At 46.6% G+C, this 18745-nt stretch overlaps 1 protein-coding gene across 5 annotated transcripts in view; it reads left to right on the top strand.

The window, feature by feature from the left end:
• The first annotated feature begins 15140 nt into the window (after positions 1–15140).
• The window catches only part of CYLD (CYLD lysine 63 deubiquitinase), a 102331-nt gene continuing 98726 nt past the window's right edge, over positions 15141–18745 (top strand). Inside the window, exon 1 of one of the 5 annotated variants that reach the window (XM_029608529.1) lies at positions 15141–15902. The gene's annotated coding sequence lies outside the window, so the exon portion shown is untranslated. Of the gene's footprint in view, positions 15903–15936; positions 16186–18745 lie in introns of those variants that run through there. The other 4 variants (XM_029608530.1, XM_029608525.1, XM_029608526.1 and 1 more) reach the window with 4 other exon arrangements.

An 18745-nucleotide genomic window follows, 5' to 3' on the forward strand; every position in this document is an offset into this window, starting at 1 on the left:
AAGAAGCCAAAGGATTTCCGCTACACATTCACTATTTAAGTCGGAGTACCCAGTGATACACTAGAAAGCCAAGTGTGATAGGGATGCCAAATTGATGTAAAGCGAGAGACTTTCTTATGTTTAAATGCTGTGATTTTGGATAATAAAAAGATTTTACGCACTCTGTGTTGAATGTCCTCTAACTTGAGAATACTAGTAGCCTTCTCACAACGACTAGCAGTGGAGATATACTGAACTAACTGATTGGAGTCCTGCGACAGCCCTGGGGGTGCCTGACCCAGCAACGCCTGTGCCGGTGTGAGAGATGGCAGCCCTGGAAAAAGAATACTCAGCCATTGAAAGACCTGCCTCCAAACCACCTGAATTTGGGAACAGGTCCACCACATATGATAAAACGTGCCCTCCTCTATACAGCCTCGCCAACAAACATCTGGATAGAGAGGCATGAATTTGTGTATCTGTGAAGGACACTTGTACCAGCGGTATAACATCTTGTAAGAGTTCTCAATAAGAGAAGCAGCAATATGCCCCTTACCCATACTTTGAAAAATAGACTTCCATATCCGGGGCGACCAGCTTACCCGAAGGTCCTGCTCCCAAGCTTTCTGAAAGGTATAACTGGGAGGGTCTTGTACCAATAACAATTAATAAAGTCTAGATAATATTTTAGGGTAGCTATGAGCCCTCTCACATAACTTCTCAAAGTCAGATTGTTCCTGAGCAAAGTGAGAAGAAAGCATATTGGCCTTGGCAAAATGGGCTAATTGCATATAAGAGTAGATCGCTGATTCAGGTAAGTCATAAGTTCGTTTAAGATCAGCAAAAGGGCGTAAAGCTGCAGTACCCCAAATATGTCCCCATGTTGTAATGCCCCGTTTCCTCCAATCTAGAAAAGCCGAGCTCTCATAGCCCGGACGAAAAGCTTTATTGTGGTATAAGTGTGTACTGAAATGGTATTCCCTATTTCCCACCAGGAATGTACCATAATGCTGCCACAAATAAAGCAGCAGAAGTGTAGAGGGAGGTAACACCGCACCCAGGACCACCACCCAGGTGCGCTTGGGCTGCCATATAAGACTACCAAGAGGAACAGTACCTAGAAGTTCCTGATTAATAAGAACCCATGGCTTCTGTCTTCGAGATGAGTGCAGGTCAACCAGTTTTTTAAACTGAGCAGCACGATAGTAACGGATCAAATCCGGTACACCCAGTCCACCTCTACTTTTAGGTTGTGTAGTACTCTGCAGGCTACCCGGGGCCGCCTTCCTGCCCAAATAAAAGCCATACACCGTCTTTGCCACTGTTTTAACATAGACACAGAAACCAGTACTGGGAGTGTCTGAAAAAGATACAATAATTTCGGAAGTATAGTCATCTTAAAGACAGCCATTCTACCCAGCCAGGATATCTGATAGCGATTCCACTCTTCCATATCCTTGGATAACTTGTTCCAAAGTGGAGTATAGTTAATGGGAAGCAAATCGTGCGTAGCGCTGAGCTGAGTGCCCAAATATTTAATTTGAGTTTTGGCCCACTTAAAAGGAAACAGCTCTTGAAGTAGACGGACCGTACGGGGGTGTAAATTGATATTGAGAACTTCTGATTTATCCCAATTTACTGTGAAACCAGAGACCTTACCGAAAGTCTCCATCTCAGCAATAACTGATTCAAGGGAATTGGCTGGGTCGGAGAGCGTAAACAAAATGTCATCAGCATAGAGGGATATCTTAGTAGAAATATTACCTATAGTCACTCCGGAGATATCAGCATTTCCATGAATAGAAATAGCAAACGGTTCAAGAAATAAAGCAAAGAGTAGAGGGGACAGCGGGCAACCCTGTCTAGTCCCCCCTTCCCACCTCAAAAGGAGCTGAATAGCCTCCATTTACCTTCAAGCAGGCCCTGGGGGAATGATAAAGCTGCCCCAGCCACTGTAGATAGGAGGAGCCAAATCCCATATACTCCAAGGTTTGAAAAAGATAAGGCCAGTGCACTCGATCAAATGCTTTGTCCGCATCGATCGACAATGCCACGGCAGGGATTATATGTTTTTGGGCATACCAGATAGTATCCATAATTTTGTGAACATTATCAGCCGTAGTTCTCCCAGGGATAAAACCTGCCTGATCTACCCCCACCAATTGGGTTATAAAACAATTTAAACTATTCACCAAAATTTTGGCCAGTAATTTAACATCAATGTTCAACAAAGAAATGGGCCTGTATGAACCACAGACTGAGGGGTCCCGGCCAGGTTTAAGTAAGAGCGTGATCCCCGCTAAATTGGCCTGTGTAGACAAGGTAGACCCCGCCTTCAAAGAGTTAAAGTAATTCAACAGCAAGGGGGTAAGGGTTGTAGCAAATAATTTGTAAAACCGTGGAGTATACCCATCGAGACCTGGTGATTTTCCTAGTTTAAGTGAGGCGATAGCTTCCTGGACTTCTACAGCGGTAATGTCCCTGTCTAAAAATTGCCTCTGAGCCGTCGTCAGAGTAGGGAGGGGAATCCGAGAAAGATAGGCCTCTATCGAAGCTATTGGGATGTCAGCATCCCCACAATATAGAGCAGAATAAAACTTTTGAAAGCAACTCCTAATGGAGGTATTATCTATGAGAAGCCCCACAGAAGAATCTTTAATTTTTGAAATAGTTGCCTGTGCCTGCTTCCGTCTGAGGCTATGAGCTAAATACCGTCCTGCCTTATTCCCACCCTCAAAAAATCGCTGTTGGGCTAATTCCAAGTGGTGGGCAATACGAGCTGAATCTAACGCCATGATCTTATCCCTCAACTCCTGAATGGGGCCCCGGGACGTAGAACTAGCTCCATCCCTCATATGGGCCCGCTCCAACCTAGATAAAGACATCAAAAGCTTCTGGCGTTCTCGCTCTCGTTGTCGCTTAACATATGAAGCCCACGCAATACAGGAACCTCGTATTACACATTTTAAACAGTCCCATAAGGTCCCGGCTCTCACCTCCCCGGTATCATTATGACTGATGAAATCTTGAATTTCCTGAGTCAGCTGCTTCTGAAAGGTATCATCCTCCAGCAGTGAATCATTCAGCCGCCAATAACGTTGACCTGAGTCAGCTAGGCCAGTAGTTAGTTTAAACCAGATAGGTGCGTGATCGGACCAAACTATGGGCTCAATATCTACCGCAGTAACTGTATTAAGTTTAGTCCGATCAAGCAAAAACATATCTAAGCGAGAATAGCTGTTGTGCGGGGATGAGAAATAGGTATAGCTACGAGAGGTAGGAAAGCGAGAACGCCAGATATCCACCCCGGCAATAAGCGTGATCACCTGTTTAAACGCCCTCCGAGCCAAAGCCGGGTCAGAACTGGATCCCGCCGAATTATCAATCCGAGGATTGAGCGTCAAATTAAAGTCCCCACCCAGAATAACACTGCCTACCATGTGGTCTGCTAATATCTTATGCAATTTAGTATAAAAAGCTTCCTTCTGAGAAGTAGGACCATACACGGAACAAAGGGTATAAGACTCCCCACCCAAAACCACATGAAGGAGAAGGTATCTACCTTGTGGGTCAGATAGTATATTCCGTACCTCAAATTGAATATCTTTGTGTATTAAAATACCCACACCCGAATATTTAGAGGCAGGTGTCGCTGCTGCCCAGAATTGATTCGGATATTTGTCAGAACGTAGTAGGCCCTCATAACGCTTAAGAAGGTGAGTTTCTTGTACATAAACCACGTGTGCTGATAGCCTTTCCATTTCCTGAAATAAAAGTTTCCTTTTCCTACCAGAGTTTAAACGCTTAACATTAAGGGAGAAGAAAGTAATCGTGGCCATATTCTTAGTATCCCATCTCCTCCCCATAGCCCAATGCCAGGAACCAAAGAGGCCAGCATGTTCTGTGCCAAAAAGAAAATTCAAACCCTGCGGTGCCATAAAAAGGCTCTTAAATCCATCCAATATAAGGGGAACCCCAGACCATACCACCCGCATAACAACTCTCCATATATGTGCGAAACCATTCAGTGTGAAGCCCAACTCCCCCCTCCCCCCCTCCCACCAAGTATCCTGGAGGGTTTCTCTCCCTCCAGAGAGGAATATGGAGGAAGGAAACCATGCCGGGTAGCGGATTCTACCCCTCCCCCGGAGCGGTCACTAAATGATCCAATAACAATAGCAAACATAACAGTAACTGAATGTACCCACCATATGGTATAACTGACCATATATGCTAAAGCAAAACTGAATAAGCAGCCAGTTTTTGAAACAGTCATGAAGACCCTCAACAAACAAACTGTCTAGTTATCAGGTGAGAGTCTCCGCCACCCCGATGTCGCTGGCATTCCGTCGAAGTCTGCGGCCTCCTTTGGTAACACGTTGCCAGCGTGGCGCTGCTGGTCTGGAACTGGAAGGAGCCACCTCTTTTGGCATAGGTATGTCCGCTGTGATGCCCGCAGCCTTCAGGGCTTGCACCGCTGTATCCAAACTACGGACCTTATAAGATTTCCCATCCACTTGGAACCAAAGGTTGAAAGGAAACAGCCATCTATAGCGAATGGATGCCTTAGCCAAAGCAGTGGTAACCGGTCGAAGAGTCATACGCTTGCGCAGAGTGCTGGAAGCTAAATCTGCGTAGATAGAAACTTCATTCCCTTCCCAACTCCAGACCCGCTGCTTCCTAGCCGCTGCTGCAAGCTTTTCCTTATAAGCATAGGAATGAAAGCAGACAACGTCACGTGCCTTATTGCCAGGTTTAGGTCCCAGTGACCGATGGGCACGCTCTATCCCAGGGTCAGATGTAGTGTCCCCAGGTCCACTCTCCGGAGTCCCCAGAATCCAAAGACAAATTTTTTGAATAATTGATGTACAGTCCTGATATTCCTCTGTTTCAGGAATACCCTTAAATCTTAAGTTATAGCATCTGGATCTGTTCTCCAGATCTTCAAGTTTGTCCTCCAAGTCCGTTTGTATTAATTTTAGGGCTTTGACCTCCTGCTGTTGCTGCTGCCAGCGCTCCTCGTGTTCATCCAAACGAAGGTCTGCTTCGTCCACTCTGCGGCCCAGGGCTGCGTTATCCTCCCTCATTTCCTGTAGTGTTTCTGCGATCTCTGTTTTGAACCCCTTAATATCACGCCGCAGTTCCATAAACCACGATCGCATCTCTGATTGAAGGGGACGCTCCGAGTCCGGGAAGTCCGGGTCGGAATCCACATGCTCCGCGTCTTCCATCGCGGCCGCCGCCGCCATTTTAGGGTCTTGGAGCTCCGAGGCATCTCCCCCTTTCATGTAGGAGAACTTAGCAAAATCCACGGGGTTTTTTTTTTTGCGCCATGGTCCTGTTGCTATCCGCTTGCAGAGCGCGAAGAAACGCTGCGATTTGGGTGGGTTTTCACAGTTTGGTTGGCAAAAAACGCTCCGGGGGCAGAGAGCTCCGCTAAGAAGCAGCCGGCATGGGAAGTGACGTCACTTCCTCCATATAAATGCATTTCTACCTTGGGGAAAAACTTAAGCGCTCACTTACCACTGGATTCAGAGGGTACAGACCTTCCAAAATCCGATCCCTTTTGGAAATCAGATCTGGAAGTTCATCTTTATGAAAGAACAGTAACATAGTGCCATACGGTTCTAATCCAGGAGAATTTCACCAGGCAGGATCTATGTCATCATCCATGCCCCCCCCCCCCCCCCCGATCTCCATCCAGAGGACGCGCTGCTGCTTCAGTAATCCGGCACCCAACAAAAAATCCAGGCAATTCCCTCTGCGCCTCTGCTCTAGGAGCATGGGACAAGGCCGAGAACTGCGCCTGAAGAAAGGACTGCAAACTCTGGAAAAATTCTACCCATGAGAAAGAAGAAGCATCCAGATTGGGAAGCACCTGAGGTGTACTGACTGAGCTACCTTCCCCTACTGAGGAACCAGTTGGAGTACCAAAATCAAGCACCTCACCAGAATCGTCTTTACCCAGACCCACATCCGGCTGGGAAGAACCAGGCCTAGTGAAATCATAGGAATACAACTCACTCTGAGGCTCCAAACAGCGGGCACTCCTTGCTTAAATGCCCATATATAACAAGCAGTGCAAAGAGAAAGACGCAGAGGCTTCTTAGGCACAGGCACCATGATGGCCGACATGCACAGAGTGGCAGCCAGCTGGGTTTTTTTTTGTTTTTTTTGGAGAAAGGCGCTCAACTAGGCGCCTAGAAATTATGCATTTAACACTTAGGTGCATCCACCTAAGCACATACCTAGGCAGCCAAAAAGTAAACACACAAAAAAACTTAAGCGCACAGTACTACTTGTGCGCATAGGTAAGTGCACGACCACTACGAGTCGCTTAACATGGGCACACAGACTACAAGGCCCCACTGTGCGCCCAAAAACCGGGCACACCTGGACCCACAGCAAGACGCAAAAGCCAGACCAACAATCATGAAGAGAGCAGCCTTAGCGCGCAAAAAGCTGTTGCGGCCTATCACACAGCGCACAGCAAAAAGCCTCAGAGTGGGGCCTAGCCTAAGAAGACTGCTCAACCTGCCAGGCTGCCCACATCCCTCAACCTCCCACGGAGGAGAACAAATGTCAGACCAGCGTGCCGAGCACAGAGACCGGGGGAGGAGGAAACCCTGCACAACTTACCGGAGCTCAGTCGTACCTGGCTGAGCAAAGAGACAGTCTCCAGCGGCGGTGGGAGAGGGCATGTGTTGTCACCGCCGGGCTCGGCTTCTTGCACCCCCTGCTTTTCAGCTGCTCAAGCAGCTAAGTCCACACCAGCAAAACCAGCTACTAGACAAGGCACACATCTGAGGGACCATGGAAATCACTTCAGGAACTCTTAACTGGAGGAGGGACCACTTAGTATCACCACAGGAGAGCGAGGCGTATTTTATCCTTAATTGTCCTTTTATTTTAAAATGAAGCAATCCCCAGTGTGGGAGATGCTCGTCCACCATTTGCTGGAGACTGAGAATACTGGCAGGCTGATGTAACTGCAGGGGTGTATATACCGTCCTGTGACATCAGATTACTCCATCTCCATCTGCTGGTAGGAATGCATAACCCACTTGTTCTGGATTCATCTGACTGGACACTAAGAAACAAAGGTTCCGGGGGGGTGGGATGGGGTGATAAACCCCTTTTACCACCAGCCCCTTTCCCAGCACCTGGTGGGTAGCACTTAGATTATTAGCAAGGAAGAGTACCACTTTGCTGTACATTTGGCCACACACTAGAACATTTCTTGGCACTACCAGCTCCGCCATGGGGGAAAGTGTAGTTTTGCGGGTCTTCATCCAGTGATACGGGACAGCGGACGCCGCGTCTTCGCCCAATTCCCAGACGAGAACTGGTGGTGGCGCTCCTGCCGGGTGAGGGCGTAGCAGTTACATTTGGAATGCTGCCGGCTGCCACCGACGAATAGGTTTGGGTGGGACCCGGGATGTGTTGGGTCATTGCGTGGAGGGGAGGGGGTCTCACTTCCCGAGGTGGTACTGAGAAGGTTTTTTCAAATTTTTCCTTCTTTTCGCCTCCTGCAGGTGGGATTCTGGCTGCGTTCGCAGCACTGCCAAACGATGCTTTCATTAAGGTGCCTATTTGGGCGGTGGGTCTCACTCAAGGGAGTGGAGGTGCTACAATGAGCACGTTTGGTTCGGTGCCAGACCTCCCGGGGGTATCCACTGTTGAGCCGCTTCTGCTCAGGACGGCGTATGGCTGATGAAACAATGCTGGGCGACAGGGAATGGGGTGTCTTTATTTTCCCCCAAGCCGACAGTTAAGGGTAACAGGCTGTCCTGAGGTGGCTGAAATGGCCTGCTTCTCCTGCAAGCCGGCGCTCAGAGGAAGCACAGCTGTCTCTTCTGGGGCTACTAGGGTGACAGTGTTCCTGTCTAAGGTGGTGCAAGGTTGAAGGAAACTCGCTACTTCTCCTGGGGTAGTTACCTTGCCTCTCAGTGTGGTGGCGCTCATGGGCCCCTCGGGGTTCCTCCGATGGAAGGCATATTTGTGCATCTGGTGCCTGTGTTAAAGGTGCTGGCTAGATGCCCTCTGTGATTGCAGTGAGGCGGTATTAGGGTATCACTGAAGGGGCATTTATTTATTTTTATTTATTGATTTAAAGTATTTTATATACTGTCTTAACAATGCAAATTGACCAAAACGGTTTACAATAATAGTAAAAAAAAATAATAAAATAAAATAAAACCGCTTTATATCATAATCCTTTACCATATAATTAGCTAGAAATAAATAAAATAAAATAAAAATACAGTTGGAGAAAAATACAATAAATCGTAACAAAACTAAAAATTTAAACACCAGCTAAGCAAGTAGAACAGGTAGAACACGAAGGAGCAAAGAGTCCTAACATAAAGGTTTATAAGCAAAATACCAGCCTCTAAAATTTAGCCATTGTCTTACTGATTAACTTTCTTACTGCCTAAGCTCTATATTTCCAAAAGCTTCTTTAAGAAGGTATGTTTTTAATGCTTTCTTGAAATCACTCCTATTTGCAATTTGTCTTGGGGCATTTGGTAAATAGTTCCACAAAATGGGATCTGCTACTGAAAAGGTTCTTTGTCTTGTAAGGTTTAATGTAGCCTGTGATTCATAAGGAATCTCTAACAAGTTCTTAGTAGCAGATCTGAGCTCTTTTGGTGGTTTGTATACTCTTAAAATTGTGCACAGCCAGATGGAATCAGAGCTATTTAATAAAGCATGAATTATCATCACAATTTTATACAAAATTCTATAGTGGACTGGCAGCCAATGCAACTTAAGCAAAATAGGGGAAATGTGTTTCATTGCAGTACTGGTAAAGACCCTTGAAGCAGAATTCTGAATTAGCTGTAATGGTTTAATGACTGCATCGAGTAGACCAAGATATAGACCGTTACAATAATCTAAACCCGAAAAAAATCAACGATTGAAGTACTGATTGAAAATCATGAAAAAATAACGGTCATAATCATTTTAACAAATGTAATTTAAAGAGAGAATTTTTAACTATTTTTTAAATGTGCTGAGATAACGATAAATTCGAATACAATAGAATCCCTAAATTTTGTGTTGATTTGTTAATTGAGATAGTTTCATTACCTATAGTGATATGAGAAGGCGGAGCATTACTTGGGTTTTCAATAAAGCTGAGAAATAATATTTCTAGGTTTTTTTGCATTCAGTTTTAGACGACTATGGGTGTGCCATTTTTCTATTGTTTTAATGTAAAGTTGGACTAAGGAAAGAGTCTCAAACCAAGATGATTTATATGGGACGAATAGATGTATACCATCTGCATAGATTTTAAATTGCACATTTAATGACTATAATATTTGACAAAGTGGTAATAGATATATATTGAACAGTATAGGGGATAAAGAAGACCCTTGTGCAACTCCTGTTGACTTGAGGGTAAGGTTGTGAAGAACAAGAACCAATGTTTGTTTGTTTGTTTATTTATTTAACTCTTTTCTATACCAACATTCATGATTCCAATCATATCATATCGGTTTACAAGGAACGGGGGGTAATAACATTAACCTTAACATTGAAGAAAGAAGTAAAGTTACAATAAAACAAGGTCTGGCAAACTTGGGAACTGAGGTAGCTGAGGTAGTTAGAAGCTAAGGTAAGACTAAGTAAACTTAACAAGCAGCATAATGGAGATAAGTATAACAAGCGGCGTAATGGAGATAAGATAAGGCATAATGGAGATAAGTTAAGTAAACTTAACAAGCGGCATAATGGAGATGTCTAGAAACATAAAATAGAGAGTTCTGTCTAAGTGGCACTTATAGATGGATCGAGCCAGTTAAGGGAAGGCCTGTTGAAACAACCAGGTCTTGAATTTTTTCCAAAATGTCAAAAAGGTAGGGTTCCAGTCTGATATCTGGTGGGATGGCATTCCAGATTGCAGGTCCCGCTGTCGAGAATGCCCTTTCTCTGGTGTCTGTACGACGAGTGGATTTGGTTGTGGGGATGTGCAGAGTTTATTTGTAAGCTTCTCTGATGGGTCTTGCAGAGGTGTGGGGTTTAAATGGGATCTGAAGGTCGAGCGGGAGTTGTTTGTGAATGGTTTTGTGGATGATGGTGAGTGACTTGTGTAAGATTCTGAAATTTATTGGGAGCCAGTGTAGGTTCCTGAGGATGGGTGTAATGTGATCTCCCCGGTTGGTGTTTGTCAAGATTCTGGCAGTCGCATTCTGGAGCATCTGAAGAGGTTTGGTGGCGGAGGTGAGGAGACCCAGAAGGAAGGCGTTGCAGTAGTCTATCTTGGCAAAAAGCATGGCTTGGAGGACTGTCCTGAAATCACAGAAATGTAGGAGTGGTTTGAGTCTTTTTAGAACTTGTAATTTGAAGAAGCAGTCCTTGGTTGTGTTATTGATGAATTGCTTTAAGTTCAGGCGGCTGTCGAGTATTATTCCAAGGTCTCTTACTTTTGTGATTGTGGTATTCGGAGGGGTCTGTGGAGGTGGATCGGTGTGGTCGTCAGAGATGAGAAGTTCCATCTTGGCTGAGCTGAGGACCAGGTTTAGACTGGTGAGGAGGAGGTTGATGGATTGGAGGCAGTTTTTCCAGAACATGAGTGTTTTCGTTAGAGATTCTGTTATGGGGACCAGAATCTGTACGTCATCGGCATAGAGATAATGTTTTAATTTAAGGTTTGTTAGCAACTGGCAGAGGGGGAGGAGGTATATATTGAAGAGGGTGGGAGACAGTGAGGAGCCTTGGGGTACCCCTAGTGATGATTTGATGCTCGGGGATTCTTTGTTGTTGATTTTAACTTTGAAGCATCTATTACTAAGGAAAGAATTGAACCATCTAAGGACCGTTCCCGATATTTAGATATTTTTTTATATACCGATGAACGTTGGGAACATCTCATCGGTTCACATAAAACATAATTCAGCAACAATAGCTTTACAGTGTAACAAAGAACTGTTAGAAAAAAAAAGGAATAATTTTCAACAAGTAATAAGAAGGTGGTCAAGGAGTGTAATTTTTAGGGCTGAACAGAGTCATTATTTACATCGTTTACAATAAGTCACTTTTACAAAGGAGGCGGATTGAGGACTAGACAGGGGGATGGGGGAGTGGGTGTTATGTGGGGATGGTGTGTTGTTCAGTGAAAGATTTTTTGAATAAGTAGGTTTTCAGGTCTTGTTTGAATTTTTTAGGGCATGCTTCTTGTCGTAGTGAAGAGGGGAGATTGTTCCAGAGGATGGGGGCAGCTAGTGAGAGTGCCCGAGCTTTGGTGGAGCTGAGCTTGCATTCTTTGGGCGAAGGGATATTCAATGTTGCTCAGTGTTGCTGTCTTGTAGGTCTGATGGCATTGTGAAAAGTCAGGTATTCATTAAACCAATGCATATTTTGGTTGTGTAGGGTTTTGTGGACTAGAGTGAGGGTTTTGTATGTTATCCTGGCATTGACTGGAAGCCAGTGAAGATGTTGGAGTACAGGGGTGATGTGATATACCGATGTCTGATAGGCGATTTAGAAGGATGGAGTGGTTCACGGTATCAAATGCAGTTGAGATGTCGAAGTACTAGCAGGAATGATTGGCCTTTGTCTAGACCCCTGATGATATGGTCTGAGAGGGAGATAAGGAGGATTTCCGTCCTCAAAGACTTACGGAAACCGTATTGAGAAGGGAAGAGAATTTTATGGTCTTCTAGGTAATCTGAAAGTTGAGTGTTGACCAGTTTGACCAGTTTCTCCATGAGTTTGGCCACAAAAGGGAGGTTGGTGAGTTCTCTTGTATCCAAGTTTGGTTTCTTCAGAAGGGTTTGAGGGAGGCAAGTTTTAGCATGTCTGGGTATATTCCTTGCGCTAAGGAGCAGTTTATAATATCAGCCAGAGGTTTGGAGATGGTGTCCGGAATCAGTAAGAGTAGTTTTGTTGGGATGTGGTTGGATGGGTGGCTGGATGGTTTCATTCTCTTTAGTAGGGACTCTATCTCCAATGAAGATGTGGGTATGAAGGCGTCGAGGTTAGCTCCAGCATAAGAAGAGGTGGCGAAAGGGGAAGAAGTTGTGTTGGTGGGGAGGAGTGCTAGTAGGTTGGAGATTTTTTTCTGAAAGGAGGCGAGTTCATTGGCCTTGGTTTGAGCTTGGTCGTCTGGGATGTCCGGGGCTGTGTTTTTTTGTGAGTTGGGAAGACAAGAACGATCTGTGAGAGAACTTTCGAACCAATTTAAAACTGTAGAGTGAATTCCGATAGATTGAAGACTTGATAGTAATATTTTGTGATCTAGCGTATCAAACGCAGCAGAAATATCTAAAAGCACTAAAATAAAATCTGTGTTGGAATCAAAACCTCTCAGCTATGTATCAAATGAGGATAAAAGTAGAGTTCCAGTAGAGTGGCCTTTTCTAAACCCATGTTGATTTGGGTGTAAAATATCATGTTCTGTAAGGAATTTATTTAATTGATGTAAGACTACTGACTCCAATATTTTCGAGTGAAGTTAGAGAAGCTATGGGCCTAAGGTTAGTGAAATCTATGGAAGAGGAGGTTTTGTTCTTTAATATAGGTAATATTGGAGAAATTACTTATGTGATAATTTCGTTTTCCTTAGTGTAGACAGATGGACTCAGGACCAATGGGTATAGTGTACTCCTGATAGCAGTTGGAGACAGATCAGATTTCAATCTGACGTCAGCCCTAGTACATATACCCCTGCAAAAAGTGCAGCTCTTCAGTATTCTCCTCGAAAAGCATTGCGGATATATGTATGACTGAATAATTTGAATAACTTAACTTTATAACTTGGTCAACTTGATTAATTTGAACTGGTTGAATTGGCTATAGCTGGAGACCGCCAGTGCCCTCAAGCGAGAAACATTGACACCCTGGTAGGATGGGTGTCCTAGATGAAGGAAAGCATGGCTTACCCGTGAATCACTCGCTCCCGGGGATGCCCCCCGAGAATTCCATGAGTAACGGCAGCTGTGGGTGGGATGCTGAGTCCATCTATCTACACTAAGGAAAACGAAATTCAGGTAAGTAATTTTCTCCATTTCCTAGTGTGTAGCAGATGGACTCAGGACCAATGGGATGTATAAAAGCTACTCCCGAATTGGGTGGGAGGCTGCCTGTGACCCACTTAGTACTGCCCTTGCAAATGATGTGTCCTCCCGAGCCTGAACATCCAGGCAGTAAAACCTGGAGGTGTGGATGGAGGACCATGTTGCCGCTCTGCAGATCTCGGCGGGTGACAGCATCTTGGTTTCCGCCCAGGACACTGCCTGGGCTCTAGTAGAATGGGCCTTGACTTGTAAAGGCGGTGGCTTGCCTGCTTCTACGTAGGCCGCCTTGATGACTTCTTTGATCCAGCGGGCTATGGTTGCTTTCCTTTGCTCAGTACTGTAGTGGCATACTGGATGCTCCCTTGGGTTCTCAGGGTGGGAAGGAGCTGTAAGTATGGCCTCATTACGGTCGTTCCACTGACCAAGGCTGTTAGGATCTGTACCTTATGCCCCCTGGCCCTTAATACCACCTGTATTAGGGTAGTAGGGAAGCTGTCTTTTTTTTTTTGCCTTTACTTGGTGACCAAACTACAAGGTTCAGCACTAACGGGCCGATACAGTACAGTGTGCTCAGATGGAGCGCACTGTTAACCCTCTATGGACGCGTGTTTGATGCGCTAGCGTTACCCCTTGTTCAGTAAGGGGCCGAAAATGAGCGTCCAACCCCCCAAACCTAATAGCACCCGCAAGATGCAAATGCATGTTGATGGCCCTATTAGGTATTCCCGTGCGATTCAGAAAACAAAATGTGCAGCCAAGCCGCACATTTTGCTTTCAGAAATTAGCGCCTACCCAAAGGTAGGCGCTAATTTCTTCTGGCACCAGGAAAGTGCACAGAAAAGCAGTAAAAACTGCTTTTCTGTGCACCCTCCGACTTAATATCATAGCAATATTAAGTCGGAGGTCCCGAAAGTTTCCAAAAGTAAAAAAATAAAAAATAATTTGAAGTCGGCCGGCGGCTCAAAAACCAGATGCTCAATTTTGCCGGTGTCCGAACCTGTGGCTGTCAGCGGGCTCGAGAACCGACGCCGGAAAAATTGAGCGTTGGCTGTCAAACCCGCAGCTCCAGTCCAAAAGGAGGCGCTAGGGACGCACTAGCGTCCCTAGCGCCTCCTTTTGCCTGTTTTTACCGCCGGGGCTAATTTGAATAGTGAATCGCACATAGGAGAGTGGCCTGTGCGCGCGCCAGGAGGGCGTTCGCCCGCTCTCCTGCAGACTTTACTGTATCTGCCCGTATGTAAATATAAAGTTCCAGAGGGTGGTCAGGAAGAAAAGGAAAAAACAATTGTGGGTGGGGGAGGAGAGAACAAGGACAGAGCTAAGCAACCTGGTTTGTCTTGCAGCCAGGGACTTACAAAAAAAGATTGTGAGTGTGTCTGTGGGGGGGGGGGGGGGGGGGGGGTAGAGTCAGTGTAGGTGTGGGGAGGTGCAGTTGAGCTTGTCTTAAAATACCAAGCAAGAAGCTACAGGTGGAGGAAAAAGAAGAAGAAAAAAAAAAAGCCTTCGGTGTTTACTCCACACACGGATAAGGCTTGCTTGGCTCAAGACGATTTGTATGGGGGAGTTGGGAGAAAGAAAAAGCTTATAATCGGCTTTAATTCAGCCCTGTCAGACAAACACACACCTACACACTAGGACTAAAAAGGAGAAAATAAAACTCATCTGGTTAGCAAAAGGAGGAAATAAAATGGAAAGGGAGGAGGAGGCTTAATCTGCACAAAAAAACTCCGAATGGGGGGGAGCTTTCAATGGTTGCCTCTACTCTCCCCAGGTGAAAAAAAAAGAGGATTTATCTTTTATTTTTCTTGGAGCAGCAGGGAAAAATGCAGCCGGTGTGCGGTCCTGGAAAGCAGAACCAAATAGAAAGGGGGGGGGGAGATCAAACTAGCTAGCTTGCAAAAAAAAAAAAAAAAAAAAAGGGGGGGGGATGTGATAACGGAAGAGGCAAAATGAGCAGTAATTTGCCTCTGAAAAATCACCACCGGTAAGTGCCTGGCTGGTGTGCTAATGCTTCGCGACCGAGTCCCCCCCCCGTTACAGGCATTTCCCCGGGGGTTGGCGCATTCCCTCCTTTTCCTGGGACTCCTCTGTCAGATGCACTCTCTCTCCCCCCGTAGCTGACGGTGTTCCTCTATTTTAAGGCGGACTCCCGGCCCCCTTCCCACGTACGATTGGTCGGTGGACATGGCCACAACGGAAGAGGAGGAGGGGGAGCAGCACCCACCGATTCTGAAGGCACAGCACCGGGGCCCGGACTCCATCAGCACAGAGCTGGTGCAGCCGGTGAGAGGAGCTGCCGCGCGGGGAGCAGTATTATCCATCGATCTATATCTGTTTTCCAGCTCGTGCTAACCAATGAGGCAAGAGCCTGAAAGCACCAATCGGGAACCGAAGCCGAACAGCAAATCAGGCACTCGCTTACAGAGGCCCTGGAACAATTTACTGATGCATTTTCCAACCCCTTGCACGGGGCTTGCACTTCTGTGACCTGTTTAATTGAGCCCAATCGTTTTTGCGGCCTGGCATTTGCAAAGGTTTCCTCTTTACCTGGATGCGGGGGAGCTGCTTTTTTTTTTTTTTGCTTTTTTTTTTCTTCTTCCCCCCCCCCTTTTCTATAAAAAGCGCAGCCCGGCCGCGTTCGCCTCTTTCTCCAGCCTTAGCCGCACTGCGCGCCGCAGCCAATGAGCGGGGAGCCCTCGCGGGCATCCTGCCAATCGCACAAAACCAAAACACCCCCCTCCTGCTCCTCGCCCCGCCCACCTCGGCGCTATCAACCTCCCTGGAAATTCCCGGGAGCTGGAGGTGAATCAGCCGGGCTTCCCCCCCCCCAGCTGGGAGCCAATCGTGGCTGAGGTTTGCCCAGCCGGGTGGCCTTCTTGCTGGAAGCCCTCTGGCCTAGAGGTAGGAGTATTGATTTTGTTTTTATTTTTTGCCTTCAGCCATCAGGGTAGGTTGTTGACATCCTCCTAGATGTACATTTGAGAGTGCTATTTATTTATAGCGCTGTCTTAAATTAACGCAAGCGCTGCGTTTGGGTTTTGAGGGGGGGACGGGGACGGACAACTTGTTAACAGGGAGATGCGATCAAACGCTCTCTAGCTGAGCAGCATGGAGCGATGGGCAGTGCTGCAAAAGATGGGGAAAGGACCCCGGAGCTGAGTAGAGATGGCAAAATGTAAGTGAGGTAAGTTGTACCTTTTTAAGAACTTCCTCTTCTTTGGACGTCTTACAGTGTATGGCAGACCCAGCAGGAAAAGGCAAAGGAGAAGCAGTGGTGGCACCGCTGGATCTCGGCCACCTTTGCCTAAAAATGTGGAAAACGTGAAAGAAAAAAAAAGTCCGACTCTTAGTAGCAGGACTGAACATGCCTCTAATGGGGGTCTAGCAGGGGTGTCTGATTACAGGGTATACATTTCCTACATATTTTACTGTTTAGATAAGAATACTGGTGCTGGGGTTATAGATACTGGTGCTGGGGTTTATATTGCGATAGTAGTCATTTATTTTATATGATTGGCGATGAGGATGATTTCCCTTTTGAAAAGAAGGGGATGAGTGGTAGTAATTAATTATAAAGTTGCAGCTTTTCTGTGCGGAACCATAGACACTGATCTCCCCCATCCGAGATAATGTATATTTTGTATATTATTTCTGATGTGCATTGTAAATTTATATTGTGAAATTGTCAGCAGGGTCCTGGCCAGCTTATTCCAGTCTTATTGTTCATGGTGGTTTATGTTAAAGCCCTCAGATCTTCTTGTCTATTTGTCTTTTCTAGTCATTCTTCCTTGCCCTGTAGAGATGGACACACCTGGGAACTCTCAGGATTTTTCACCGAGGGAATTTGCATCAGTTGCAGGGTCTCAAGGGAAACACTAGAAATCTCAGGGCCTCCCTGTATACAGCTCAGCTGCTCCCTTCCTCAGTAAGCCTGCAGAGAACAGGAGAAGTGGGGCGAGCCTGGAGCAGACAATGCGAGCAACATGTGGGGAGAAACTAGAGAAGCTGCTAAACACACAAAACTCAGTCTGCAGCTGTGATTCCAGGACTTGGGACTCCCTCGGCCAAGGGTAGAGTGCGGATGCATAAGTCATGGAGCTGTGACTTTTATAGGGGGTGGGAGAGAGAGAGAGTGCTGGGGGCAGGGAGAGAGGAAGAAGTATGCTGGGCCATCTTGGGAAGGGGGGGGGGGGGCAGATGGTGGCGATTCTCCCCATCCCCCACCCCATCTGCTAATCAACATCAATCTCAGGGTGACAACTCAAAAGTTCCCAGATATGAATGTAGGAGAGGTAGGTAAGTGCTACTCTCATGCTGTAATGTCACAGTCAGCAGCTAGTAGCTTCTTCAGAATGAGCCTGCCTTATCTTGATGCCCCCTATAACTACTTCTGTTTTTTGCAGATTACTGTTTTCTTTTACTTTCTGTTTGTAGTCAAGAAACTTCAGCTTGTAACCTAACAACCTGCTGATTCACCGATGTGGGGAATCTTTGTTTCAGGTAGAAAGGTTGCAGAAATTCTTGTACCCTGATCAGTCCAGATTCCTGGGTTTTGCCTCCCCTCCAGCAGATGGAGACAGAGAAGTTTTGGCGGACTCTGTTCTATACCCCAAAGTGCCAACTACAATCTGCCAGTATTTCTCTGTCTCCAGCAGAAGGTGGAGATGCAAAACCCTACAGTCTTAGTTAGAAAGTTAAAAAAAACAAACCAAAAATCCCCAAAAAACTATAGTAGAAGTTTTTAGGTTTTTTCTTCACAGTGTAATCTGTGTGCATATAAACCCCCCCCCCCCCCCCCCCAAAAAAAAAAGGTTTAGTCAAACTTAGACGGGTTCTTTGAGTACAAGGCAGCCTCCCAGGGGGTTGGCAGGTTCTGAGAGGACCATCCCCCCCCTGGTATCTGAGGCAATTGTAGTGGGGGGGTCAAGGACCCTGTTTGCCACTCCTTCCCCTAGCACTTTGGGGTGATACCGGGGAGCCCGGATCACTCACCCCAGGAGGCACCGGACCTGTTGTTGACAGGTTGTACAAAACAAAAAACCCTTTTGTTTACTTTGAAAGCAGAGCTTCTGCCTGGGCTGTGCTCTCCGTTGGTATTTTTTCGCTGAATCGCTGTTGCTAGGGTGAGAGCCGTGTTCGGCTGTCCTTTCCTCCGTTGCCGTTTCTTTGCTGCCGCGGGCCGGCTGCTTCAGTGCCATGTGTGGAGACGCGCGCGTGTCTCCAGAGAAGGCCTGTTCTCCGCCTGTCTCCCTGGAGGGTGGAACCTCCGGAGCTGCTGAAAATAAGAAAAATAAGCCGCGTCGCAGCCAGGAAGGAGCGGGAAGGGAGGCCATTTTGGCAAGTTTTTGCGCGGCTGAGCATGCCGCGGGGGTAGGGGAAGTGTCTTCCCCCCCCTCCATTGTCGCCGCAGCCATCAGTCCCCACGGGGGGGCGATCCCTCTGATTTCTTGCTTGATGCCACTGAGGACAGCCCTGAGGGGGGGGGGCATCAGATTCCTCTTCCTTTTCCTCGGACTTCATAATGGTATTGTATAAGGCTTTTAAGGCCCGCAAAGCGGCAAAGAATAGTTCTGGGTCCCTGCCAGTGACGCCGGGCCCTCCTGCTAAGCAGCCTAGACACTCTAATAAAGGGGACAGGCCGAGAAGGCACTTCCCCCTTCGGACTGCGCCGTCCCACCCACAGGACGATTCCTCAGTGGGTTCCAAACCGAAGGATCAGGACTTGGGGGACAAGCCCCCTAGGG

This window comes from Rhinatrema bivittatum, chromosome 7 (genome assembly GCF_901001135.1).
Source record: "Rhinatrema bivittatum chromosome 7, aRhiBiv1.1, whole genome shotgun sequence".
Taxonomy (NCBI): Eukaryota; Metazoa; Chordata; class Amphibia; order Gymnophiona; family Rhinatrematidae; genus Rhinatrema; species Rhinatrema bivittatum.